Raw genomic sequence first — 12,028 nt, 5'->3', positions numbered from 1 at the left:
TTTGCTCAGGTTATCCTGAATGTGCTGCTGGTAGATGCAGAACTGCATGCTGGAGAGGCAACTAATAGTTTCTTATAAATTGTGGTCTTCTATGACCCTTCTGTTAAAGTGATTGACCGAGAAGTGCTTCCTTCTCACATATCCCCAGAGTGACTCACAAAGTAGTTTATAAAACACTACTTTTATGTTGTGGTCTATTTTCTTGAGAATCATATTAGAGATGTAATAATAGCAAATATGTTTCTTCTAAAAGTAGCTTCAGGCAATCACTTGTATCTTAAAAACAAAACAAAACAAAAACACCTTTCCCTTCTGGCATATAAAGAGAGGAATGATACAGGTTGGTTTAGAAAAGAAAAAGAAAGTAGAGAAAGACTGTATCCTGTATCACTTCTGTAGCCTCGAAAACTTTGATAAAAAATTATCTTTAAGTTTTTGAAAATATTTTCTATTCATAAAGTTTCTCATTAAGGGAGTGAATGTTGACAGCTAAAAAGATCCAGGTGTGTCACCAAAAACAGAAATGCTTCCCCAGAGACTGCTGCAGAGATAATGGGAACCTGAGCAAAGTATTTACTTCATTTCAAGCAGAGATCATGCCTTAACAGGTTCTATTGTCCTCAGAGCACCCAGCACAAAGCTTTGCATCTTATAAGAGCTCAAAACAATTTACTGAATAAAAAAGTGAATGAAGAGGTCTCAGGAGGAAGAGAAATGTAAACAGAGCGCGGGGTAATACCAGCACTTCTCCCAAAGGGAGTACACACTTCCTGCCTTCAGGTATTGCTGGAAATCATGTTGGAAAGAACAGTGAAAAACAAAACCAATGTTAACTTGACAACATGATATGAAAGTTGATTTGGAAAAATTAATAGTCAAAAATTTCTCAGAAAAAAATGTTTTAAAAAGAATATAGGAGAATTAGGCTTTTAACAGATATTATAACATGATAAAAATCACATAAATTAAAAATGTCTGGTGCTGGCACAGATCAATGAAATAACAGAGTTCATAAGTCAACATATATATTGATAATTAGAAGATGATACAGGAAACACTTCAAATCAATGGAAAAAGAGTGACTATACAACAAACAATGTTGGGAAACTTAACTAGTCAATTGGAGAGAGAAGGATGGATCCCTATGTATTTTCTTAAACAAAAATATATGTAATGTAAATAAATATGTACTTTCTTCTAAACAAAGAGCTATATAGCTTGAAATTACCAGCATCAACTAAAATGATGATTTTGACAGGCAACATTAAATGTTAGTAATCATTATAATTTCAAAAATGACAATAACCACTACCATTTATTGAGCACGTACTATGTTCTGCGGTTAGTGTTAAACACTTTTATTAATTGTGGTCTTTGGAGAAGAATATCTTCTGTGAAAGGCCTGGGGGCTCTAACAGAGGCTAGGTTAGTGTGAGTTTTTCTCTTTGGTTTCTAGAAATATCCCATATTTGTAAAGCCTGTAGGTCTTAGGTTAAAAACATGATGACGTAACTTAACATAGTGGTTTAAATTTAGGTATAAATGCTATTTTTGAACTATGAGACAGTGATTTGAGGGTATTGGAGAGGTGTGGTGGGTACTTTACGCACACACAAAATGCTGGTACTCTAGGTAAGAGCCAGGCCTGCCCCAGTTACCCCACAGAAGAAGAAATCCTCCACAGTTTAATGTCACCGAACTTGCCTTCCAGGCCATTGTACCATTGTATTCCTTACACACTTGCTATCCCTCCTTAGCTCTTTCGGGTCTTGATAGCAGCTACATAGTGCCCAGCCCTCCCCTTCTGCGTGGACCAACCCCAATTGGAGTTTGGAGTGGTAAGAGCCCACACCCTTCCCTGTGTAGTGCCCTTCCTCCCCAGTGGGTTCAGAAGTGGAAGGAGATGAAAGCAAGCCTTGTTTTTTGACTCCCATCTGATAATTCTGTGTTAGAGCTCATTAGGATAGAGGAAAAGAACTTATTCTTAGTTCAACCTTTGAAACTAGAAAATGAGACTTTAACTGGAATAAAAGAGCACTTTATAGACATGATCTAATTTAGTCATCATAAAAATTTTAAGAGGTAGAGTTCATTATCAATACTGAAGTAATAAACAAGGCTTAGAGACATCAAATATGTCCAAGGTCATGCAAATGGTGAAATGTGAACTCTGACATAACTGACTCTGAAGCCATTGCTAACAGCTAATAACTAAGCCCAGCAGAGGTGCTGGTAGGCATTGCTGGATGAGCAGATCACTGAGACCGAAGGCATAAAAAAAAGTAGAATTTCTCTCCACCTGCCCTCTCCCCGTGCATGCGCGCGCGCTCTCTCTCTCATTCTCTCTCTCTCTCTCTCTCTCTCTCTCTCTCTCTCTGCATTTAGATTGAACTGGCCATTACTGAGCATGCTATATTCTCTCCAGTATCTTAACTTGATTTCTCTCCAAAGAGCTTTTGAGATCTTACAGATAGGTCAAGCTGCCCGCCATAAGTCACCCAGCCATTAGATGGTGAAGTCAAGACTTGCATTTGAGGCAAGGGCATCATCTCATGAATGATCTTGATGATTTTTCTGAGGTCTGTTCTTAAAGATTTCTTCATAGTGCCAGGAATTAGATCTTCAAGTACTTGGTGATAGGGCATTCATTTGAACTGACATTAAAATACATACAATTGACCATTACTAAAGATGTGACTATCAAACTTGTGGATTTGCTCTCTGGTTCCTTCAGGCCTAGCCATTAGCTCATTAATATACCCACAGCGATCAGAGAGGAAATCCACACCTGCTCATTTTTTTTTGTTAGAAACTTTTAGACCAAACAAAAAACAATGTTAAGAGATAAAATTATTGATTAGAATGAGTATGGGAGAGATACTAGGATTTAATTTATTCTAATCACCTTTACTTTTCATTAGGAAATGTAAAGAGAAAGAACGATTATTCATATGAGGTCTGGACTAGAGTAAGCAATTCAGAGTTGGACTTTGAAGCTAGATTGCCTGGGTTGCAATCCTAAGGCTGCCACTCACTCGATGTTTGCTTTTGGGCAGATAGTTAAACTTGCTATGCTCAGTTTCCTTTCTGAAAAGGAGCATATTAACTGATTAAACTGCTGTGAAAATTATGTACTCAGAACAAACAGTGTAAGCGCTCAGCAGAGGAATCGCTCAGTACTGGTTAGAAGTACACTTCACTCGATAGATTTATCCTGGCTTTTTGTTTCTTGGGTGAGCCCAATTTGCTGTTTCTAACCTCCCTCTAAAAACTGGATAAGGATATAAAGCTTAAATTAATCAAAATGAGGAAGAATTAAAGGTTTTGGTAAAAACTTTGGTTGGGCAACTAAAGGTATTGGCTAAATGAATTTTAGAAATCAAGCTGGCTTTATTCTTCCATATTTTTTCTGCCCAAAAAAGCTGTGTTTTCTCAGGAGGCATTCTGTCTTTGGGAATAACTTAAAGATGATCAGTTTTGTTTTTTTATTTTTGTTTTGTTTTTCAGAGAGCAGCATGAATAAGACTAATATCCTTTGCCTGTGGTGCTGATATCCTTGACCCACTCTACACTCAGTTGCGTGGCAGCTCCAAATGACAGATATGGAAGCCCTCCTCTCTAAGACTTCACTGCCCAGATGAAGACGGCCAGGGTTCAGGACAGTCACTAATCACAGACCACAGTCATGCCCTCTACTACACCCCGGGTTTCAAGTCCAGCCCTGTCAACAAAATGAGCCAATCCATCAGAGACTTTTGATTCCCAAATGGGTTCAAAGAGTCACCTTTGAAACAAGACACTCTTTTCCCTTCCAAAAGCAGAATATGAGCTCTCTGGCCACAGGGTATGCCCTTCGATGAGGAAAATAAGGTAGCAGTCACTTTACTCAGCTATATTTTGTTTTTTTAATCTTCTCATTCTTTTTTAACTTCCTTGTCATATATGCTTAAAAAAGTGAAAACACTCCCATTTTATTTTACTTTATTTTTTTAACGCCTACAGCACCTGGTCTTCCTAGGTGGTCTCCCATCCAAGTACTAACCAGGCCTGACCTTGTTTAGCTTCTGAGATCAGACAAGATCGGGCATGTTCAGGGTGGCATGACCATAGAAAACACTCCCATTTTAAACCTCTGTTGAATTTATTAAACATAGGTCTTTTGTTATCACTCTCACTCTGCATCTTGATAGATAAGGAAAAAAATTCATGAACCATATACTTATGTAATTCAAATGACTGGATTTGAAATAAAATAGTAAATGTTTGAATACTATAGTCTCCATTGTTAGGTATAATGATGGTTGTAGAGCAAACGCTAAGTCCAGGTGAAGGCAAGAGCCTGAGAGGAGACGTGGGGAGTTCATATCAACACATAAGAGATGTGATATCCATTCAGTGGGAAAGCTTTTTTCTAATGGGACTCATCCTGAAAGCTCTTCTCCTATCTTCAGTATTTCAGGGGATATAAAACTCCTTCCATGCTGCCACGACAAAGCTCAGAGAAACCCACAGTGCAGAAGAGGCCAACCCTGAGAACCGCAGCCAGCACGGGGCAGGCTGACATGGAGGACAGAGGCACGTCGAGCTCTCCGGTGCTGCGTGCACCTACGCACCGGGTAATGGAAATAGGAGAGACGAGTCCGAGAAATTCAGTTCAGGGAGACTCTGTACCTTAATAGGAAACTTAGAGCAAATGCAGACACAAATACTAAAAGTTCTCTGCCAAACAAGAGGCAGAAAATATAAAGCCTTCAGATGAGAAAGGAACATTCCAGTGGAAGTGGCCTGAGAAACAGGACAGCATTGAACCTGTAAATGGTGCTGCATAAGGGTGCTGGAAAGATGGGGGTGCAGAGACATTTTCCTTATGTTCCCCAGGGTGACGGTGCTACCAACACCCAGTGACGAGTGACCAGAAGTCAGTACTCAATAGCCTTGCAGAATCTGTGCAGCTTGCTGCATGCAAGGTAGTGCAATTATGCTTAATTAACTGCTTGGTCCTGACTCCACAGTTTAGTTTTAGTCACTCATACGAAGCATTTTGTTGTCCTTATAAAGGTCCAAATAAAAGTGTTGTTAAAAATATATATGTGAACCAGGTGAATCTAATGGAATCTACCAGGTTCCAGGTGTCCCAAGAGGACTGAGCTGGTAAGTGGCCCTCCATATACAAACCGTACTTATAGATGTCCAGCAATGCTAGGGCATGTCTGGTTGTCTGCCATCTACTATGGGATTCAAACTGACAAACACTTATTGAAAAATTAGTATGTATAAGTTCTGCGCTAAGTGCAACAGTAGGCACAAAAATGAATAAGACATGGCTGGTCCTTGCATAACAAGAGCTCATAATTGGATAGGGCAGGCAGTTATGAAGGAAAGCATGAGAAGTGCTATTAGTAAAAATACAAATTCAATTATGAATCGGAGAGAACAGATTAATTCTGTTTGAGGGAGCACAAGATCTCTGGGAGAAAGTGGGGGTGTTATGCAGGGCTGTCAGGAGTAGGCTGTATAGCAAAAGACATCAAAACAGGGCATTCCAGCAGGGAGGGCAGCAAGAACGATGAAGTTTGCAACTCTGTGGTCAGTGTCGGGGTGGGACTTGTGGTGGACACTAAAAATGTAAAAGTCATGTTTCTTGCCTTTAAATAGTTTACAGTCAAGTTGAGCAGATGAGATATGTGTTCACGAAGCAAAGCAATTCAGTACTAGAACTATGTTATTTTTAAAAAGCAATGAGGGCCACTGCTTTTGTAGTTGCAACAAGACAGAGGTCAGTCTGAAATGGCTGAGCCTCGTGGAGAAGGCAGGGCTTGAAGTGCATCTTAAGGACTGAAGTGGGTAAGAAAAATGATAGGAGATATTTCAAGAAAAGGTTGAAGCAGTGGGAGCACAGGCATGAAAGCAGCACCTTGCTTTATGTGTTGGAGAATGAGAAGTTCAGAGGTTCGTGTTGAGCAGTGGCTGGAAATAAAAGTGTAGAGTGGAGTAAATGCAGATCACAGCAGCCCAAGAAAGCCAGGGGGACATGTTTGCAGCCCTCTGGTTATGGGGAGATGGAGGGTGCTGCACTTGAGTGGGAGTTTCAGATAGAAACGGGAGCATTAGGAAGCTCTGGCTAAAAGTGTGAGAGAGCCATCAGAGAGACTGATGGAGACAATGATAGGATAACAGCAGTGGAGAAAAGGAGGCAAAAGTAAACCAGAAACACATTTCAAAGAACATATTCTAAAAATGGTGGACAGATATAGGAGATACATACAATTTATTGACCGTTTAGTACGTGCTAGGCACTGTTTTAGATGCTGACTAAAGGTGATAAAGGAGGTGGGAAAAAAATCTTTTAATTTAATCATTTTCAACTTGAAGACCAGTTGTTTTCAGTTTGTTTAGGTTTTTTAAAAAATGTGTTAAATCTGTCAACAAACTATCAGCACTTTATCTATCATCTGTTCAGCAGAGACAAGGAGAAACAGATGTCAGAGTTGATAAAGACAGAAAATGCAGTAAAGGTGGGAAAGTTTTAAAATATATAGAGTCCTTTATCTAACAAGTCCAAACAATCCTCAGTATTAACTTCATATTTTATAAAAGGTTCTTCAACTTACGTTGTGCAGGTTCAAAATGATACTATCTATAATACTGCAAAATTAAAATTAGTAAATAATCCTCCCCACTAGAAAAGATCACAAAGGATTTAAAAAGGAATGTAGATTGAGTTTTGAACATTGTTATTGAAACATGGTCTGGTACTTGTTCCAGAAGTTGCATAAAAATTGACAATGATGGACGAACAAAATGCCTCACTGGGCAGAGGCTAAGGCTTATATAAATTTTGAGAATAAGAATTTGAGAAACAAGCCTTCCTCATTTTAAGTAATCACTGCTTTACTGAACAAATTCCAGGGGACTTGGTTTGTTTGCAAATTACAAATAGATTGCGAATCTATTACTACATTACAAAATTGGAACTGCAACAGAACCTATCACCATTTAGCACAAAATGCTCTAAAGATGTGGAATGTGAAGGAAAAGTGAAGCTCATTTTGGGAGAACACCCAAACTTTACCAGAGATCCAATTACTGCGCATGTTGTCAAAAAGCAATCCTCATGAGAATAAAGTGAATGCATCTGAAGTTGGCAACGTTCTTCTTAGCAGATAACATTATCACTTGTCTGTTAATGAAATGCCAATTTAAGCTCACATGAAAACTCTGCAGCAAAAATGCCCCCATCGATGCCCCAGCAAAGTACCCCACTGAAACGCTCCTCAAGACATGGAAGGCTGTCCACAACCAACTTCTACCTCAGATGACTAAATGAAGAAGCGCTCTTCATAAATATTAGAATTTTGTGTTCTATATGGGTGGCTAGCAGGAACCTGAGCATACAGCAAGAGAGGAACTGAAAAGCCTCCTGTCTGAAAATAGAAACTATTAACAATTATTTTAACCAGACAGCAGCATCCAAAGGCTCAAACGAACTATCTGTATGTTTCTGTATACAGAGTCATCAACCGTCCTGAGATATGTTCTCCTATGGACAATTAGAAGCCTATAATTGATTGTATTTTGTTTTTGTGTTTGTTTTTGTTTTCGTTTTTTGCTCCGGCCATCAGGAAACTCAGAACTAAGTTCTAACTTTCCTCTCGGTACAGATCTCCTATCTTAATTTATATTTCCATGACCCTGATCTGTTGCTTGTTACTATCTCTTTCAGGGTTGTGTTTTGGTTTTGGTTTTGGTTTTGGCTTTATGTAGTTTTTTAAGTCACTTCAAAATCTCTGCTGGATGAAGTACGACTAGAAATAAAACAACAACAACAACAATAATTTTCACCAAACATTATCCTACCACTTGTGATAAATGACACTTTTCTCCATTTTCTTTACAGAAGTTTCTAAATAAGAGATAGAGTGGTTTAGTTGGCCTAGTTCGACCCTTGGATGCTGAGTTTGCGATTCATTCAGTATGGTTCTTTATATTAACTGAGATTGGGTATAAACATGTACTGAACCAACTCAAAATATTTGTCCTGTTACAGTACTCTTTATTGCATCATCAAGCTAGAATAAAAATAAGAAAATATCCATTTTTTTACTTTGAAAAGAACAAAACTAGGAGCAACGTTATCGATATTTTAAATTGTCCCTGCTAACATCCAGGCTGATCTTTCATCTTTCTCCTCCAACATGGTCCAGTCATATTACACATCTCATGTTTTTCCAAACATGCTTCATTCAGTGTGTGGCACATAGCAGGCATTCAGGAAATACTTGTTGAATAGAGAGAAGGAATGCTCTGACACCTCCCTGCCCTTGTATAGGGTGTTGACTCTTATTTGAAAAGCCCCCTTTCTCCTCATCAATCTGGAAAATTCCATTCTATTCATCAACCACTATGTTACAATTGTTTGTATATGTAACTATTTTATCTTTCTGACAATAAGTACTCATGGAAAGTACTGCATCTTTTTTATCTTTGTGCCCCAAACATGAGCTTGGCACATGGTAGGTGTATAATAAATATTTGTAGGTGGATAGGCAGGCAGGCAGGTATGTAGTTATGAAGAGAGGGAGGAAAGGAGAGAAGAAAGGAAGCAGAGAGGAAGGAAGAGACAAACAGTTCTTTGCATTACTCTTTTAAAAAAGAATGTATGGCATTTTACTAGACACTCAGAGTTGCATTCAATAGAGAAAAATGCTTGCCTCCAATTTTTCAAAACCACTCCCACAAAAGCAGATTGAATTTTGTGTCTCACTGAATCCATCCATTCATGATTAATTGGGTAGTTAAGCACTTCCAGTTATATGTGCAGCTGAGAATTCCTCCAGCTGTCATTAATTTTACTAAAGATTCAAATCCTCAGTATTTATCTGCTGAAATGGAGCCACTGTTACTCTTTAGCCAATCAAAACTGAGTAATAAATTGTCCCTTTATTGACAAACAACTGAGTAATTTATAAAAGCTACAAGTATCCTAACTCCAGTTGCCCGGTTGGTTACTGACATAATAAATGTGATGCCATTCAATTTCCTGTTTTCTTCTACTAACCAAATTTAAAAAAAAAAAAAAAATCCAGATATAGCCTATAAGTCATTGAACTCTGAGACACTCAACATAAAGACAGTAACAACTGGTGACATTTTAATGACTGAAATGAAAGTAAATACATTTCTTTGGCTTTTGGGTTTATTCAGCTGGGTGGGAAGAAAGGAACCACACTCGAAAGTCATGCAGTAAGTATCTGGCAATGGAACATTCTGAAATGTAATACGAACTTTCCCAAAAAGAAGAACTAGAATACTATCATTTCCCCTCATAGCCTGCAATCAAATAATGAAGTGGGAACACGATCCAGCTCATTTTGGCTGTCAGCCTCTCACCACGGTTCGAGTGCATGCCAGGATACTGGGCTATTAAAATGTAATACAGGCCTGCAGATGAACCTCAAATATGCAACCCATTCTCCAAACGAGGAGGAAACAAAAAGCTCAGCCACCATGCCCAGACATTTCCTTCCCCCAGACTGGAGTTTTCACCAATCAGTTGCTTGTCACCCATTGTCACTCCATTTGCTAATATATTATATTATCAGCGAACACTTTCTCATACGCTACAGATAATGTGAACTGAGTATTCCACCTAACACACATCTTCCATATATGCACTCATCCTTCAGGCTAAAAATCCAACTCTATCTGCAGCAGAGAACAATTTATGAGCTTATAAAGTAGATAATTTGTCAAAGCCAAGCGTTTGTAGGTATCGGGTAGACAACCTGCTCTCTTTAATTTGGGTCCCTAAAGAAAGTAATAATGTGATAGAATGGCCACAGATATGTGTATTATACCTTGGAGTATAGAATGAGGATCAGGTTCAGTTTGCTCCTTTAAGTAGCAGTTGCCTTATATCAGGTCAAGGTCTTTTGCTAACAAATGGTTGTTCTTCACATCCCAGGGAAACATCACTGGCTTCAGCAAGGGAAAGATGACCAAGTGGGGCTGGGAATCTGAAGAAACCCAACAAGAGAGACCAGAGGAGAGCTAGATGTCAGGAATCATTCACTGACCAGAAATAGAAATGTATCACTTACTTCCCGAAATAATTTCCTAATGAAACTGTTCACAGGCTAAGAGAATGCTCAGCTTCTTATATCAAGTTCATATTCAACTCAGTGGGTGTAAACTCTGATATAGCCAGATCCTCTTTAAGTAAAAAGGGTGTTTGACCAAAACCCTACTTTGGTTTCCTTCCAGCTTTGCACGAGCAGCTACACACACACACACACACACACACACACACACACACACACACACACACACCCATGCGATCATCTACTACTTAAAAGCCTCCAGGAATTGTAAAAATTGGCTTTTCTCTACAAAAAGTTTAGGGACCCTGCGTCAAAAAGAACTACTCAGGTGCCTTTTCATTCTTAGAAATCCTCAATTTAAATGAGATCAATAGTGTAAAGGCATTTAAAAAGAAGCAACTTAGTTTCTTTAAATAACTTCTCATATTTAATCACATGAGTTTTTAAAATGAGAAGTAATTGAAGATATTGGTTGTCCTATGAATAAAAGCCAAGAATTTATTTTTCACTCTTTTGTAGGGATAAATAGTTATCTTATGTATTATTGTTTGTTTAAGTAGCAATCACTATTGAGCATTAGGACCTATATAAACACTAAAAATAAACCCCTGTTTCCAGCTGCTAGGGCAGAGGGTAAGAACCTAAGAGTAATCATTCCATCTATAAACCAACTCCTCTCATGGTGAGAACTGCTCCTTCAGCCATATTTTCAAGAAATGCCTGTGTCACTGCGATTGATGGGAAGTAAGGGGGAGATAAAATTTTCTGGTCTTTTATCTTTTCCTGTCTTACTATTTCGTCATTTCAACTATAGTCTTGTCCAGGAACAGAAGGCCCTCTTAATTTTGATGGACCTAAGACAGGCTCCTATCTATTTCTCTAGCTTCAGGTCACACCACTCTTTGTTGTCTCTCCACATGCTTTGCTGAAAGCTCGTAGCTCCCCAGTTCCCTGAATGCATTGTGTAGACTCCTACTCTGATGTGTCTCTGCAATACATTCATCCTAATTCCTACTCGTACTGGAAGAAGAGGTGTGTCGCCTTCAGGATGCTTTTCTTAAAAGGCTCTATGGGCCCCTTTAGTTTCCATTAAAATTGCTGTGTGTTTTTTTTTTAAATCACTGCATTTACATTTTTTATAATTCTCTGTCTACATGTTTATTCTCCACTAGCTTGTGCACTCCTTACAGGCAGAAACCTATGCTTTATTCATCTATATTTTCCCCTCAAGGTTAAGCTCAGTACCTGATTTTATAAATGTTTATTGAATGAGGGAACATGTAAATGAGTAAATAATTTATAGATAAGCCAAGAACAGAAGGTGGGGAAAACAGCATAAGAGAACTAATATATGATCAGATATTTTCACTAGGGATATGGATGAGTTATATTCTCAACAATCAAACAATTAAAATACAGCATTAAAGCTGTATTTTATGTTAATATTTTTTCCTTGAATCAGGTCCTTAATATACTGACCACCAAAGAAGAGATGTAAACAACAATGTTTTAAAATAAACTTTTTTACAACTTTTTTACCATCTTTCCATTTTTCTATTTTAATTTATGGTCAGCCTCAAAAAAGTAGAAGTGGCCCTGACAGGGAAGGAATGTCAAGGGACCAAAGGAAACTGTTGCCGTTGCTAGTTCAGTGCAGCAAATCTCCTGCCTCAGTTCACCTGTCTCCACCCAGTGCATAGGAAAAGGTCTGCATGGGTGTGAGGGGGCTCTGGGGCAGCTCTGGCCCTCTAAAATAAACTTTTTTATTATGGAATAATTTTAGATTTACAGAAAAGTTGTAAAGATAGTACAGAGTTCTCATATACTCTTTCTCCAGTTTCTGCTACTGTGAACCTCTTACATAACTGTGATCATTTGTCAAAACTGAGAAACTAACATTGTTTCATTCCCATTAACAAAACTCCAGG

At 38.4% G+C, this 12,028-nt stretch overlaps 1 protein-coding gene and 1 pseudogene across 1 annotated transcript in view; both read right to left on the bottom strand.

Annotated features, from left to right (window-relative positions):
• The window catches only part of CACNB4 (calcium voltage-gated channel auxiliary subunit beta 4), a 216,626-nt gene that overhangs the window by 54,383 nt on the left and 150,215 nt on the right, over positions 1-12,028 (bottom strand). The gene's annotated exons all lie outside the window — the stretch shown is intronic.
• On the bottom strand, positions 3,994-4,112 carry LOC111739391 (annotated as a pseudogene).

This window comes from Pteropus vampyrus, unplaced genomic scaffold (assembly GCF_000151845.1).
Source record: "Pteropus vampyrus isolate Shadow unplaced genomic scaffold, Pvam_2.0 Scaffold2, whole genome shotgun sequence".
NCBI classification, from domain to species: domain Eukaryota; kingdom Metazoa; phylum Chordata; class Mammalia; order Chiroptera; family Pteropodidae; genus Pteropus; species Pteropus vampyrus.
Note: the sequence above shows the minus strand (reverse complement) of the source record. Positions and strands in the feature narration are given on the sequence as shown.